This window comes from Hyaena hyaena, unplaced genomic scaffold (assembly GCF_003009895.1).
Source record: "Hyaena hyaena isolate Hyena2069 unplaced genomic scaffold, ASM300989v1 scaffold_138, whole genome shotgun sequence".
Lineage (NCBI taxonomy): Eukaryota > Metazoa > Chordata > Mammalia > Carnivora > Hyaenidae > Hyaena > Hyaena hyaena.
Genome location: NW_024080770.1, coordinates 1,903,008 through 1,918,870, shown reverse-complemented (window position 1 = coordinate 1,918,870; position 15,863 = coordinate 1,903,008).

The following is a 15,863-nucleotide window of genomic DNA, read 5'->3' as shown; positions in this document are numbered from 1 at the left end:
CGGCGCGCCGAGCGGAGCCAGCCGAGTCCGGGCGCGGCGCGCTGCGCTGTGAGTCCCCGCGCGGCGCCGGCGGCTCCGGGGCCACGCGCGCTCCAGGCCCCGGGAGGCGGGAGGCGGGCGGCGCCCCTCCCTCCCCGCAGTCGCCGCCCTCTCGGCGAGCGCGTCCCGGAGTTGGGGGGGCGCCCCGCTCCAGCCCCGCGGCCGGCGGGGGAAGCTGGAGAAGGGCGCGGAGGACGCGGGGGCGAGAGTCGGAGGGCCCCGGGAGGCCCGCGCTCCAGCCCCGGCAAGCGAGCCGACTGCGGCTGCTGAGTGGAGGGGCCGGGGTGGGCGGCGGGCAGGAAGGATGGGCGAGCCGATGCCTACCGCCTCCCCCAACCCCGGGCAGGCCGGGTCTCGGAGGATGAGAGCCCGGGACGTGCCCTCCCGCAGGTGAGGCGCGTTCGCGGCACCGTCGCCGCCGCCTCTTTGGCTGCGGCTTCCTTCTGGGCGCGGAGAGGAGAGGCCGGGGCTGAGGTTTGGGGCCGGCTGCCCCGCCGGGCGCGCCGGGCCTAAGTGTCCCCGCCCACCCTGGCAGCCCCAGCCTCCTGCAGAAGGGCCCGCAGCTGAGCTCCGTTCCTGAAGGAGGAGGGAATGGAGGAGTGGCCTGGGAGGCACCTGGCACGTGGAATCGCTAGAAACCAGCTTCGGAAAGATCTCCCGTGCACATTCCACCTGCTGGAAGATGGGTTTGAATTTACAAACTCTGCTTAAAAACTAAAGTGCTCCTGTGAACGGTTAAGCCTATTAGTCTCTTACACCTTAGTATAAATTACTTCTCTTGGCTTTGACCGAACACCTTGCCAAGATCAACCACCCGCTTTAAGAATTTAGATAAAGGGGAAGGGGAAGAAAAAGTGTGTGTAGTGGGGCATGGGGGTGCTGGAGGGGAAGTTACTGAGGACTGCCAGCAGCATTAGGGAATAGGCTCCCATGGGGAGAGCAGAAGAAATGAGTCAGAGAGGAGACAAACTCAGCCACCCAGGCCCTGGAAGGAGATGTCTCCTCCTTGTGCTCCTCAGAGTCATCCATGAATGCCCTTTCCAAAGCCTCCATCACCTCACATCCCTCAGGAATAGATTCATTGGAGAATTGATACTATCGCAGCTGTTTCTGTTCTTCCCTCTGCTAATTCTGAAAAGCTGCCAACTCCATCCAAACTTGTCAGGGCATTGATTACCAAGGTGGGGGGGGCGGGCATAACATCAGGTTTGGGAGGAGCGGAATTCGAATAAACCGACCGCTTTCCCCATTGTTTTAATTGGAGTTTTTTGGTTTGGATTGTGACATGATGTTCAAGGAGACATGATTTTTATGTTTAACAAAGGGACCTGTGTTAATGAAAGGGGAGAAGCTGGTAAACACGGTTTGGGCCTGCTTCGGCACAGAGAGGACACCCACATCGCACCCTCCCCCTTTCCTGCTGTATAAGACGATCCTTGGCGTTCTCCTGCACAGCTTCCTACTTGGCAAGACCATGCCCTGCTCCTGGGCCACATGGGTTGTTTGCTGGGCCTTCGCCCTCATGTCCCAGACCCTGCTCCACACTCACCTAGCAAAGGGAGAGTTTTCTACCCAGATGCCCCTGGTAAAAAGAATGGTAATAAATTCTTTTTTTAAAGGCCTGATTTCCTGCCCCTCTTGCCCTAATCGCTGGCCTCCCCTGCTCCACTCCCTGGCCTTCCACAATCCTCCTCTCTTTGCTGTGGACACCTGTTCAGCCACTGGGCCAGGCATCAGACAGGCCAGAGGAGCCACCCAGCCCCTGCCTGGAGGATGCCAGCTGGCTCTGTGGGGGCATCAAATACATGGAGAAGACAGAGCCTCAGCTGTGCACAAGTGGCAATCAGAGACGACCTGAAACCCGACCTTTCAGGACGGGGCGGAAGGATCTGACTGGTTCTGAAAGGGGTGCCCTCAGAGGCCTGAAGCCTCCTGACAAAAGCTTGGTGGTGGGAGAGTGGCCGGGGCACATTCCCAGCCCTGCTCTGCTTTCTGGGTTTGGGTGCAACCCTCTCTTGGGGATGTGGGAAGCACCATGGGCCTCCTTAGGAGCCAGAGGTAACTGAGTGAATATTCCAGAACAGGAAAGCTGCTCAAGGCCCTGGGTGCCGAGCAGATCAGGGAAAACACAACTAGTAGGAGACGGGCAGCCAGGCCTGAGAGCCTTCTGCAGCTTCTCTGGCACCTGGAGCCAAATAGTCATGGAATGAATGATGGCCCTAGGGAGAAATGGCACTTTGTAAGTGCACCTCTCACCTCTGAGAGAGCCCACAGACCTCATTCATTGATGCTGAAAATGTTCTGGTCCAGGAAAATTAAAAATAACCCCACTCAAGAAAAGGGTAGGAGGTGCCTTCAGTTTCTAAGCTTTCCATTTTGTATCTATCTTAAAACACGCGTACACGCATATGCACGCACCCACGCAACCTAAGACCATGAATGGCTGCGTGGGTGACTTGCCTAGGACGCGCGTCCTAAATTGAGGACAGAGCCTCAGGCTTGAGTGTAAGCTTGGGTGGGTATCCTGACTCCCACCCTAACGCAGGGTAGAGGACAGATGCCTCTTTGCTTGTATGGTTTGAGACTAGAGATGATTGCAGAGCGTTAGTTGTTGTTGGATAAACAGGAGTGGTTTGGGCCCCTGGGGAAATGTGCGGCTCCCGAGTCTAGCAAACAATAGATCGGAGCAGAACCCTGGTGTCCTGGGGAAAAAGAAGTGGGAGGAAAGAAGATCATTAGCTCCCCTGGTACTGGGCCCCAGGAGAGACCTGTTTGGGGCCTTAGCTGAAGGCAGAGCCCCAGACCGGGGCCTGCACACAGCTGGTTTAATTGGACAAGTGATTCCCAGAGAAAGAAGGTGGGAAAGCGGGTAAATACAAGGGTGTGTGGTGAGCGGTCACCGCAGGCAGTAGGGCTCAGTCCCTGAGGGCAGAAAGCAACTCGGAACTTCCCCCGGAGGGCTGGAAGAGGGCAGTGTCCATGCACTTGCTTCCCTACCGCACTGGGTACCCCCAGGTGTGCGCAAGCTTCAGGGACACCGAGTGACGGGCGTCGAGGCAGGGGACAAGACAGTGCAGGGAGGTGAGATCCCTCCGCTGCGTGACAGTGGACGGGTGGGCCAAGAGGATGGGCAGATGACACACCAGTGTCCCCGATGGGGCCCAGCTCCTGCCAGCTTGGAGGTTCGAATCCTGTCGCCTAGAGGAGATAGCCACGTGGTACGGGAGAAAGCTGGCCCTCAGTAGTCAGAGAATTCAGCCTGTGCACTGGTCGCGTGTCCTGGCAGAGCAATGCCACAGCGCTAACCCCAAGATGGAGTCACTGGGAGGAAGGAGGAAATTAATAGGAACCAGAGTGGTTGGCAGATCTCCACAGGCAAGTCAGTCCGAGGGAGGAGCGTCCCTCCATCTCATGGCCCGGTCCCCAGGGGGCCTGGGCCACTTCTGTTCCAGCGTGACCCATGCCATCTCCCTTGGGCGGTCTCTGGTCTCATCCAGGAGCCTCTCCTGATGACGCGATGTGTGACCATGCTGAGTGAGCCTGTGTGGTCAGTGGGCATGTGAGTGAGTGTGTGTGTGAGCCGGTGTGATGAGTGTGAGTCTACGTGCTCAGCGTGTGTGTGATCAGTGTGCATGTGCCTAAGGGTGTGCGTGAGGGGGAGCAAATGAGATGGGTGTGAGTGAGCACGTATGCCAGTGTGTTTGACCAGCATGCACATGAGTGACCGTGTGCGGTGGGAGCATGTGCCCTGCCGGTGTGGCTCTGGCCTCCCCGGGCCCCACCCGTTCTGCCCCCCTGCTCGCTGCCCTGGGACCTTCCGAGCCCTCTCTCGTAGGTAGACGGAGCGTGAGACAGCACCGTGCTTCTAGGCTTTGTGATTTGTGTTGTCTCCGTCGGTTTTACGAGGTAAGTACAAACGTCCCCATTACATGGGTGAGAAGACTGGGGCTCAGAAACCCCCCAAGTAGGGGCTGCAGAGAGGGGACCAGGTTCCGAATGTGCTCTTGGCCACGCAGAAGTCTGGCTCAATCAGGAATCCTCGGGAAGCTTCTTCCAGTGGCTGCCTCCCTAACCAAGGGATGCTCGATCCCAGGGACCTGGTGCTTAGCCGGCAGCCAGAGGCAGCCTGTGGAATCGTGACTAGATGGCAGAGAAAGAGACTCGAGGCACCATTCTGCCCCCAGCCCGGATAAGGAAGCTGAGGTCCAGACAGGTTAAATTTGGGGAAGGCAAGACACATGCATGGAGTGTGAAGCAATGTGCGAATGCTGAGTAATCCCGGGGCCTCTGTGGAAATGTCACGTTTCCAAAAGCACTCAAGCCAGGGCCCCTCTGGGAAGAGGCACCATAGAAATATGTGCTAACAAGCCTCTCCCCGGTCTGCTGGGGATAAGAAGGAACAGACAAAGATTTTAGAACAACAAGGATGGCTAGAGAAGGCCCGGGTGGGGAGGAGATGGGGCCTCTACCTTCATGGTCCCTCTCACAGGTGGGAGGTCACAACACCCAGAAGAGCGAGGCTGAGACCCCCCGGGGGGTCAGGCTGGAGGGGCTAAGGGAGAGCTGGTGAAAAGCCCTCACTGCAGATGAAACAGTCTACTTTCCCATGGCTGCTCCTCCCCACCACTCCCCACCCCGCCCACCTCCTCAGGAATCACCCTTAACTCTGCCCTTCTCACCCACTGGCCCATTCTCTACCCCAAAGCCAGGGCGATTGTTCCAAATCCAGATCTGATCTTTTCCCTATTTTCTTTGAAAATCTGGTCGCTAGCTGGCCCTGCCCCAGCTAAGAGGACTGCCCACCTTCCCACATACTACGATTAAATAAGATGGTACTTATGAAGTGCTCAGATGTCACCTTGCCTTTCAAGATGCACCAAAGGAACGCCAGTCATTTTTTACTTAGGTTGAGTGGTGGTCCCTGAAAAGGTAGAGCCACACCCAAATCCCTGAAGCCTGTGAATGTGACCTTATTTGGGAAGAGTCTTTGCAGATGTAATTGGGTCATGAATCTTGGGATGATGCCATGCTGGATGGCTTGGATGGCCCTGAATCCAATGATAGGCCACCTCGGGGGAGACAGGCACAGAGGAGATGATGTGCAGATGGAGGCAGAGGTTGGGGGGAGGGGGCAAATAGCCGGGCAGCGCCTGGAGCCACCAAAGGCAGGAAGAGGCGAGGAGGCGTTCTCCCCTTGAGCCTCCAGAGGGAATGCAGGCCTGCTGACCACTCGATCCGGACCTCTGGACTCTGGAATGGCGAGAGAGTAAATTCTGTTGTTTTCAACCACCCACCCAGGGTGTGGCAATTTGTTCTGACAGCCACAGAGACCTAAGACAGGATCCAACAGTGCACTTTTTATACCTGTATTTAACACCTGCTAGGATTTGTTGTAATTTTGCATGACTCTCGCCCCACTCACTGGACTTTGAGCCCAGGGTCAAGGCCTTGGTTTGCCTTTATAGTTGGAATGCCAACCCCTGGTAGGTTATCAATAAAGCTTGTTGAATTAAAATAACAGTTCTGGGGCACCTGGGTGGCTCAGTTAGTTAAGCATCTGACTTTGGCTCAAGTCATGACCTCGCCATTTGAGTTCAAGCCCCACATCTGGCTCTGTGCTGACAGCTCAGACCCTGGACTCTGCTTCAAAATTTCTGTCTCTGTCTCTCTGCCCCTCCCTCTCCCTCTCTCAAAATATATAAACATTAAAAAAAATTTTAATAGCAATTCTGAGGCACCTGAGCCGCTCGCTCAGTTAAGCGAGGTCAGGTCACTATCCAACCTCAGCTCAGGTCACTATCTCGCGGTTTGTGAGTTAGAGCCCCGCAACGGGCTCTGTGCTGACAGCTCCAAGCCTGCTAAGGATTCTGTGTCTCCCTCTCTCTCTGTCCCTCCCCCGTTCATCCTCTGTCTCTCTCTGTCTCAAAAATAAACATTAACAAAATTATTTCTAATTTAAAAATATAAAAAACAACAATTCTGTTGGATCCTCTTTTCCATTCACAGAGCTTCAATTACCTGGAGATGTGCCAGGAGGTGGCAAAATCCACCTCATCATTATTCCCAGACTTCAATTTTACTTGAAGTCATTTTTTTCCATGTAGAGGGAAGTTGAGTGATTTAACTGGCAGGTAACTGTAACCACTATTTTTTTTTAATGTTTTATTTATTTCTAGGAGAGAGACAGAGAGAGGGACAGTGTGAGCAGGGGAGGGTCAGAGAGAGAGAGGGAGTCACAGACTGAAAGAGGCTCCAGGCTCCGAGCTGGCAGTCAGCACAGAGCCCGACGCGGGGCTGGAACCCACGAACCGCGAGATCATGACCTAAGCGAAAGTCGGACGCTTAACGGACTAAGCCACCCAGGGAAGAGGCAGTGTAATCACTATTTTTATCACAAAACCATCAGGGATTGATTGGGGATGGAAGGCACGAAGTTGTGTCTGTTTGGGGGTACAAGACAAGACGGCAAGGACGTGGATGTAGGGTGCCACCTCTGGATCGTGCCTCCGGAGCTCCGGAGGCTTTGTCCTCTCTCTGTGTGCAGGGACACGGGAGACACCCGAGGTCCACACCATTTCCAGACCTGCTCTGCCGCTCCTCCAGCCGCCTGGAGCTCCTCACGGGTCTGGACACACTCTTCATGCCCTCATCACTTTGCACATGCTGTTCCCTCTGCCTGGATCTCTCTTCCCTCCTGTTGTCCACCCGATACACGACTACCCATCCTCAAAGACCCCCTTCCCAAGCCACCTGCTCTGTGAGGTCTTCTCTCATCCCCAGGCAGGGGCGGCCCCTTGGGAACCGCTGTGAGGACAGCCTGCTCGTCTGTCTCCCGCTCCGGCAGAGTCCCTCAGGGGCGGACAGTATGTTCTCATCCATCTCCCCACCCTGCTTTCTCTTTCTTCACGGCACATTCTGCCTGAAACAACAGTGTATAACTGTTTGTTCATGAGTCTTGTTTCTTCCCCATGGAATGTGAGTTCCATTGGAAAAAGAACCCTGTTGTGTTTTGGCTTTGTAACCTGCTGATTCTCATGTACTTGGCATAACCCTGGCCCATAGTATACGGGTTCCTTTTCTATAGCTCCCATAACAAATTTAGTACCTAAACAGTACAAATGTATTGTCTTACAGGTCTGGAGGGCAGAAGTCCAAAACGGGTTTCACTGGAAGCCATGGCTTTGGGAGGGCTGCGTTCTTTTCTGGAGACGAGGGGAGATTTGATTTCCTTACCTTTTCTAGCTTCTAGAGGCTGCCCATGCTCCTTGGCTCATGGCCCCCTTCCTCCATCTTCAAAGCCAGTAATATTATATCTCTCTGGCCATTCTTCCATAGCCACATCTCCCTCTAACAGAGCCTGGAAAGTCCAAGTTTAGGGACCACGGGATGAGGTGAGACCCACCTGGATAATCTCCCCATCTCAATGTCCTAAATCATATTTGCAAAGTCCCTTTTGCCACATAAGGTAACACACTCACAGTTTCTAGAGATTAGGATGACGACAGTTTGGGGATCATTGTTCTGTCTATCATAGTGGGCTCCTGATAGGCTGTCCAGGCAATGTGATTACAGCAAGGATCCATATTAGTTCATTTCTCCCAAGCAAATCTTCTCCAGATATTTCCAAACTTCATGCTGCACTAAATGTCACAAGCAGTTTAAATCTGGAGATTGTAAAGCATCTTAAAAGTCTGTGAAAAGGGGCTTTTTTCTGAGAGGAAAGAGGTCCTTAAAGTCTTTTGATGCAAGAGAAAGTTCTAGAAGGAACCCATCTGCCTGAGATGTCCCCCACCTCCATTCATGTTACCTAATCTGTGTTAACAGCACAGGTCCTTTGTTCCAGGAAGGCTGGTTGGGAACAAGAGTTGCTCGAGATTCATGGCATTCATTCCAAAACTCTCCAAATCCCCTTCATGCTGCCATTAGAACTGTCTTCCAGAAGCATGGTTTAGGCTTTGCACTTCCTCAAAAATGTCCATGGTTTTACTGTTTTCAGATTTGATTCTAAAGTCCTTAGCTTCCAGGATATTCCTCAGATGGGTCCCAACTCCTTACCTCATGTAATCTTCACAACAGTTCTATGATGTGAATATGATTATTGTGTCCATTTTATAGACAAGAAAACTGAGACTGGGTTCACAACTTGCCTAAGGTTCCACAACAGATAAAGGGCACCACCAAATTTATACCCATGTACCCGACCTTAGGGCCTGGCACCCAGGCCCTGTGCAATCCCACCTGCCCAGCTGATCAGTCATTGCTGGAGGACTGATAACTCAGTAGCCTGCCCTCCCGGCTTGGGTAGGGGTCAAGTTAGTGCCAGACCACAGGGTGGGGATCAGAGGAAAGCAAAGCAGGAGAGAGGCTGGACCTTTGCTTGAAGATATATCTGTTCAATCCGGAGTTGTCCTTCTAGCCTGGGAGGCAGGAAGTCCCGGTTGGAGGGTGGAAAGCTAGACAGCAGGCACACGACAGCGCAATACCCAGGGGGAGCCTGCAGTCTGACCAGGGAAGGCTCAGGGCAGCTTGATTTGCATACTGCGCACTCATTTTCATATCTTAAAATAAGAAACATTGGGTATAAGCTTCAGCAATTATATTAATCAAGTCAGCAGAGTGGGGCCAGGTCTTAAAGCTGAGATTTATCTGTCCCCTTTGTCCTTTAGGTCACCCTCCCTTCCCTTCTCCCTGTGTGTGGGCCTCTCACCTTCTCTTCTTCTTAGGACCCGGAGAGGGATCCGCCTGAAGCTGGGCTTACCGCTGAGGTCTGGAAGCCATCATCCAGTCTGTTGCTGCTCCTTCCACTACGGAGCCACCTAGGAAGCGGGTGGACCCTGGAGGCAGGCAGATGGGCGCACAGGTCACTAAGGATGGAGTCAGTCGGAGCTTGGGGCTCAGATGTGTGGCCGCAGTCTGTGATAATGCTTCACTCTGGATTTGAACCCCTTCACCTAGCCCCAGGCATGGGACATGTCCAAATGTTCCCCACCCCCCCTAGGTGCAGAGCCTGCCCTGGGGATATGGAAGTAAGAGAACAAAACGCACCCTCTCTCTCACTCTGCTGGCAAATGAGAACAGAGTGACAGGGCCAAGCAGATGGGGCTCAGTTCCTGTTCCCCATTTCACCAGAAGAAAGTTAGTGAAGCCAGAAGAGCTCTCCAGGGGGCCTCTGTAGAAGCAGAAGAGGGAGGGGCACTCCACTAACAGTGATCTCCACACACGCACACACAGACGTATGCAAGCATGTGCGCATACGTGCACACAGACGCGCACATGCATATGTGCACACACACAGACGCACACATGCATATGTGCACACACAGATGCACACATGCATGTAAACGCATGTACACACTGGTACACACTTGCACAGATGCATGCAGGTATGTACACACTACACACTGATGCATGCACGCATGTGCACGCATGCACACACAGATGCATACATGCATGTTCACACAAAGATGCGCACACATGCACACACAGATGCGTGCACATACGTACACACAAATGCATACATGCACACACAGATACATGCATGCATGTGTGTGCGCGCACACACACATACACACACACACACCTTTGATTGACAGTAAAAGCCAAGGAATAAGTCAGAACGATGGTATTTCAGATTTCATTGCAGAGTAGGGAAGATGGTATTTTGTGGGCAGAGTGGCCTTCTGAGAACCTCCCCTCCCCCATTGGATCAGAGCATCTATGATCCAGAAACACAGTGGAGATTGCAGAGAAGTGTTCGCTGCCTCCTGTGCAGGGCAGTCTCCTCCCCTTGCCCTGGAACACGCCCCGCACACCTCACTCCGCTCCTTGCCCTTCTCTCTTGGTGCTTCCCTCTCAACAGAGAAGGCTGCTCCTATCTTAAATCACAAACAACAACGCTTCTAGACCCTACTTTCCCTCCAGCTGCCACCTTATTTCTTTCTTCCAAGTCAAGCTTCTTGTGGAAGTTTACTAAGCAGCATTCCTAATGTCTCCTTCAAAAAAGGAGACCAGAATAGGCTCTATGCAGTAGGGCACAGAGAAGGAAGAGGGAGAAGAGCACTTGCCCAGAATGAGGGAGTGGCAGCCAGTAGAGAGGGAGCAGAGAGATGGAGGTGGGGAAGTCAAGCGAGTGTCTGGGAATGATGAATGCAGGTGGTCAATGGAAAGGTGTAGACAGAGAAGTCATGGCAAGGCAAGAAAGGTAGGAAGGGGCCAGATCACAGAAGGCCTTGAATGCCAAGCTACAATTGCTCTGTTTGGGCTTTACAGCTGCTGAGGGTTCATTTGGACAAATGACAGGTCCTGACTGGCTCCGTTCTCTCAGAGGATTGATCTGGAATAAAAGATGGTTTGGAAAAAGGAAGAGACTGGCAAGGGAAAACTGGCAAGAAGGCATAAAATGAAAACTACCTGAAGACAGTGGTCCAAATGCTGTAATGCTCTCTAGGATTCGTTCCACAAAGTTCCCAGGCCTCGCACATGACGCTGTCACTGAGATTTACACTCAGATTAGACATGCACAGGTTTTCGGGTAAACATATTCATGTGTTTTTACAGATAGTAACGTTTACAGCTGTTAAATAATTCATGCTGGCATTGTTTTCCCTCTTGCACTCTTAAAAAAGATGCTGTTTACTGCAGAAGCGCCAGCAGAAGGAAGTCAGCTGCCTGCTTTGCCATCCTTTTTTCTTTTTTTTATTAAAAATTTTTTTTAATGTTTTCTTTATTTCTGAGAGAAAGACAGAGACAGAGAGACACAGAGAGAGAGAGAGAGAGAGAGACAGCGTGAGCAAGGGAGGGCCAAAGACAGAGGGAGACACAGAATCTGAAGCAGCTCCAGGCTCTGAGCTGGCAGCACGGAGCCCGACACAGGGCTCAAACCCACTAACCGTGAGATCATGACCTGAGCCGAAGTCGGACGCTTAACTGACTGAGCCACCCAGGCTTCCCTGCCATCCTTTTTTCAATCTTGCTGTGCCACGTGGGGGATGCGGTCCACCTCTCTGAAAGTGTTCTCTTCCGTGGAATACATGCTAAGCTTTTTCAAAACCGGATCAAGGGCTTTGTCCTTTTTTTCTTTTAATTACAGTTTTCATTTTAATTTAAAAGCTTTTCACTTGATTAAAACGCATCTCAGTGAAACGGGTTCAGTGTGGGTTTCAGCAGGTCTGTCTCTCACCCTTCCCCTAGGACACCTCTGGCTTTACGTGCCACCAGCCACAACCAGAGGGAGGCAAGTGACAGCTTTCCTCACAGTTGAGCGATGACCCAGAACCTCCAGTGTAAGGCTTTCCGGTCAAGATGTCCCTAGCCCTTCCCTTCGTTAACAGCCCCCACAGAGCCCACACTACCTGCTGGCTTTAAATGTTTGGACAGGAAAGCTTATAGCCCCGCTCTGCTATTTTTAGGAGGTGCTCAGCATTGACTCAGTCTTTCTGCTGGCTTGTAGACCTCTATTCTCTCCTGCCGGTGCTGTCAGGGACTTACTCACACCTTAGGGTGGTGAGCACAGCTCCCTTCGGCTCAGCCTGGGCCTGTACCCCCTTCCTCGCACTTTCCTAGGGTGGGGACAGTTTTCTCAGGGGCCGAGTTTCCTTGCTCCTCTTAAGAAAAACTGCCCCACAAGTCACAGACGCTAACCTGGACAGAGCTGGAGCCTCCGCATCTTGTTCATAATTTTGCATGAATGTAGCTATAAGTGGGAATTGGGTGTTCTGGTTTTTGTTTTTTGTTTTAATGGAGTCTAAGTTCAAATATGCCTTTAAAAGAAAATAAGCTGGGGCGCCTGGGTGTTTCAGTTGGTTAAGCGTCCAACTCTTGATTTCAGCTCAGGTCATGATCTCGGCTCAGGTCATGGTCTCACAGTTCATGGGATCCTGCCCCACGTGGGGCTCTGCACTGGCAGTGTGGAGTCTGCTTGGGATTCTCTCTCTCCCTTCCCGTCCCCCACGTGCACTCTGTCTCTCTTTCTCTAAGTATAAATAAATAAATATTCTTTAAAAATAATAATTTACAGGGGCACCTGGGTGGCTTAGTCAGTTGAGTGTTAAACTTCAGTCAGGTCATGATCTCATTGTTCATGGGTTCAAGCCCCATGTCAGGCTCCGTGCTGACAGTTCAGAGCCTGGAGCCTGTGTTAGATTCTGTGTCTCTATCCCTCTCTCTCTCTCTCTCTCTCTCTCTCTGCCCCTCCCCCATTCATGCTTTGTCTCTCTCTTTTTCTCTCTGAGAAATAAACATTAAAAAATTTTTTTAATAATAATAATACAGTTACTCAAGGTGAGTAACACGGTTCTGAACTCCATGGGTTATGAACTGCATGGATTTTTGTGAATACATACAGAACGGTACTGTAAATGTATTTTCTCTCCCTTATGATTCTCTTGAAGGCTTCTTTTCTCTGGTTTACTTTAAGAATACAGTATTGATACATACAACATAAAATATGTGTTAACCAAATCTTTATGTTATTACTAAGGCTTCTGGTCAAAGGAGGCTATTAGTAGCTAACTTTGGGGGGAATCAAAAATCATACTCAGATTTTTAACTGTGTGGAGGCTGGTGCTTTTAACCCCCTGTGTTGTTCAAAGGTCAGCTGCATATTTAAATAGCTTTAGAAAAAATGCTGTGAAGGATTTAAATGTTACCTATAAGTTGAAACTTACCGTTGATTATATTTTTATCCCAGAGTGTAGCAGAGTGACTGGCACAGAAAAGACACTTAATAAATGCTTGGAGAAAGGAATGCTTAGGAATAAATGAATAAAATCAAAGGTGTTAAAAGCTTGCTGATTTATCCCTCTCAAGGGTAACTTGTAGTTTTACATGCAGAACTTTTCTTTAACACACTGAAAATGGCAGAGTTCTCAGATATCTCTCCCAGGGTGAGGCCAGAGATATTTTTGGCAGTTGATTATATGATAGTGGTTGGGACGATTTCTGTCTTAATAATCCCAAACTCAATTCATAATGGCTTACATGGTAGAGAAATGTGTTTACCTTTATAACAAGTGTTTGGACAGGACCTCTACCCAGTCTTTGGACACAACAAGTTTAAGGTTAGTTATTCAGCGGCTCAACACGGGCTTTAAGGTTCACGTGACTTTCCATCTTCTGCCCCGCCACCCTCAGCCTATCAGCTTTCAGCTGCCATCATTAAGGGAGTATTTCCCATGGCTGCAAGCGGCACCACAGTCTGGCGCCATTCGCGGATACGACATTGCGTCATAGAGGAAGAGGAACGGTTTTCTCCTGTGCCGTTCTTTTCAGGAGAACAAAATTCTTTCCCAAAAGCTCCCCAGGAGAATGTATTATGTCCTTTTGACCAAGGCAAGGTCACACATCCACTTCCAAACCAACGACCTGGCAATGGAAATGATACCATTAGGGACAGTTTCAACCTCTCATGATTTACCACTGAGCCACACAGTGCAGGGACACGTACCTGGATAACATTAGGAACCTGCCGCAAGGAAGGCGGGATGAGTGGCCATTGGGTAGGCCGTCAACAGGGTTGGTCCCAGTGCCCCTCAAAGGCCAGGGCTGATTCCTGGCAAAGTCAACTCTCTTGTCATTTTTGTGAGGAACTTCCACAAACCAAGGAAGCACTTAGACAAATTTCATCAAGAAAATGACACCAAGATTTGATCGGTTAATGAGCAACATATTTGGGTGCTAAGGGCACCCACACTCTTATTTCCTAACTCTCATTTCGGCCCCATTTTAAATCAACATTCAATTGTATTCTGTATCTTATTTCATAATCTGTTGGGAATTGTGTGGTTGAAGGACCTACAACCTATTCCACGGTGCAGCAATACAGGTCATTCATTCATTCATCAAAAACTTATCATGCTTTTATTAGGCACTTAAGACACAAAGATGGAAAAGATAAAGTCCTCATGTGGCAAGAAGTAATATATTGAGGAGGTCTTGCTCTGCTATGGAGAAAATCTATTAACTGTGCCTGAGGAGCAGAGGTGAGTTTAGAAAAAAATTCAGAGGTGGAGGCATTTGAGCTGGATATAAAAGTTCAGTTACAGTTGGCTGGGCAAAGAGGAGAGGGGAAAGGAATATGTGCCTTAGTCAGCTCAGGCTGCTAGAACAAAATACCACAGCCTGGGGGACTTCAACAACACACATTTATTTCTCACAGTTCTGGAGGGTAGAAGTCCAAGATCAAGGTGCCAGCTGATTCAGTTCATGGTGAGGGCTCTCTTCCTGGCTTGCAGATGGCTGCTTCCTTGCTGTGTGTTCACTTGGTGGATAGAGGAAGCTCCATCCTCATGACCTCATCTAAACTTAATTACCTCCAAATACTCCCACTTCCAAATACCACCATGCTGGGGGTTAGGGCTTCAACATATGAACCGGGTGTGTGGGGGGGAGGGGGACACAAACATTGAGTCCATAACAGCGTGTTAGGTCAAGGGGGCAGCAGTTACAAAGGCACAAAGCCATGAACAGCACAATGTGTTGAGAAAACACCAGGAAGTTGAACTTGCCTAGAGCACTTGGGAGGGTAAAGAAACAGAAGCTAGAAGGAGGCTGGATAATACCAGGCCAAGGCCATGCAGTGTTGTGGCAAAGGGCAAGGGCTCTGAAGGCAGGTCCCAGGCTGAACACAGGGGCCACTCTTAGAGTAGCTCAATGATTGTATTAGCTTTCCATGGCCGCCACTGCACGTTTTACAAACTGGGAGGCCTAAAACAGCAGAAATTGATTCTCTCACAGTTCTAAAGGCCGAAAGTCCAAAATCAAGGTGTCAATAAGGTTAGTTCCTTCTGGAGGCTTTGAGGAAGAATTCATTTCTGCCCCTCTCCTGGCTCCTGGTAGCCACCAGCAACCGCAGGCTTTCCTTAGCTGGTCGCCTCCCAACTCCAGTGTCTGCCTCTGTCCTCACATGGCCCCCTCTTCTCTGTGTGTCTGTCTCTTTCCCCTTCTCTTGTAAGGATTCTTAGTGGGCTTAGGGCCCACCCTCATGCAGACCAATCTCAAGATCCTTACCCTAGTGACATACGAAAAGGCTCTATTGTAAATAAAGTCATATTCTCAGGTTCTGAATGGACATATCTTTGTCGTATGGCAATGCAACTACATTATTAGATAATGTACTTAACCGTTTTGAGCACATTTCCTTATCCATGATATGGGGATAAAATCTTTATCCTAAAAAGTCATTGTGAGACTGAAATAACTTGCTGATTAGGGGCACCTGGGTGGCTCAGTCTGCTAAGCATCCAACTTTGGCTCAGGACATGATCTCAAGGTTTGTGGGTTCAAGCTCCACGTCGGGCTCCGTGCTGACACCTCAGAGCCTGGAGCCTGCTTCGGATTTTGTCTCCCTCTCTCTCTGTCCCTTCCCCTCTTGCGTACTTTCTTTCTCTCAAATACAAATAAACATTTAAAACAATGCTTTTAAATTGCTGAGAAAGAACTTGGTCTATAGTAAGTGCTCGGTAAACAGTAGGAACTCTGACTTTATCCTGTGGGGCAACAGAAGGCTTGCAAGAGTAGGTGTTTGAGGAGGGAGGAAAAGAAGAGTTATTTCCCAGATCTGGGAAGTAATGGCACAGCTGCACCATTCTAGGCTCTAAGCAATCCCTAGCTCAGTCAGTCTCTTGGGACAAACAACGGGGCAGAGGAGGCCCAGGCTGCTGGTCCCAGATCCCACTTCCAGAATCCTTGTACTGTACATTTCCTCAGTTCCTAAAGAATCTACTTTGCAAATGCTGTTTCATCAGTCCTTCTTGCAATGAATCATAAACTTTAAGCTAAAAAGACTATCAGAGACTTGATACCCATTTATAAGGCTGATTGGAGGC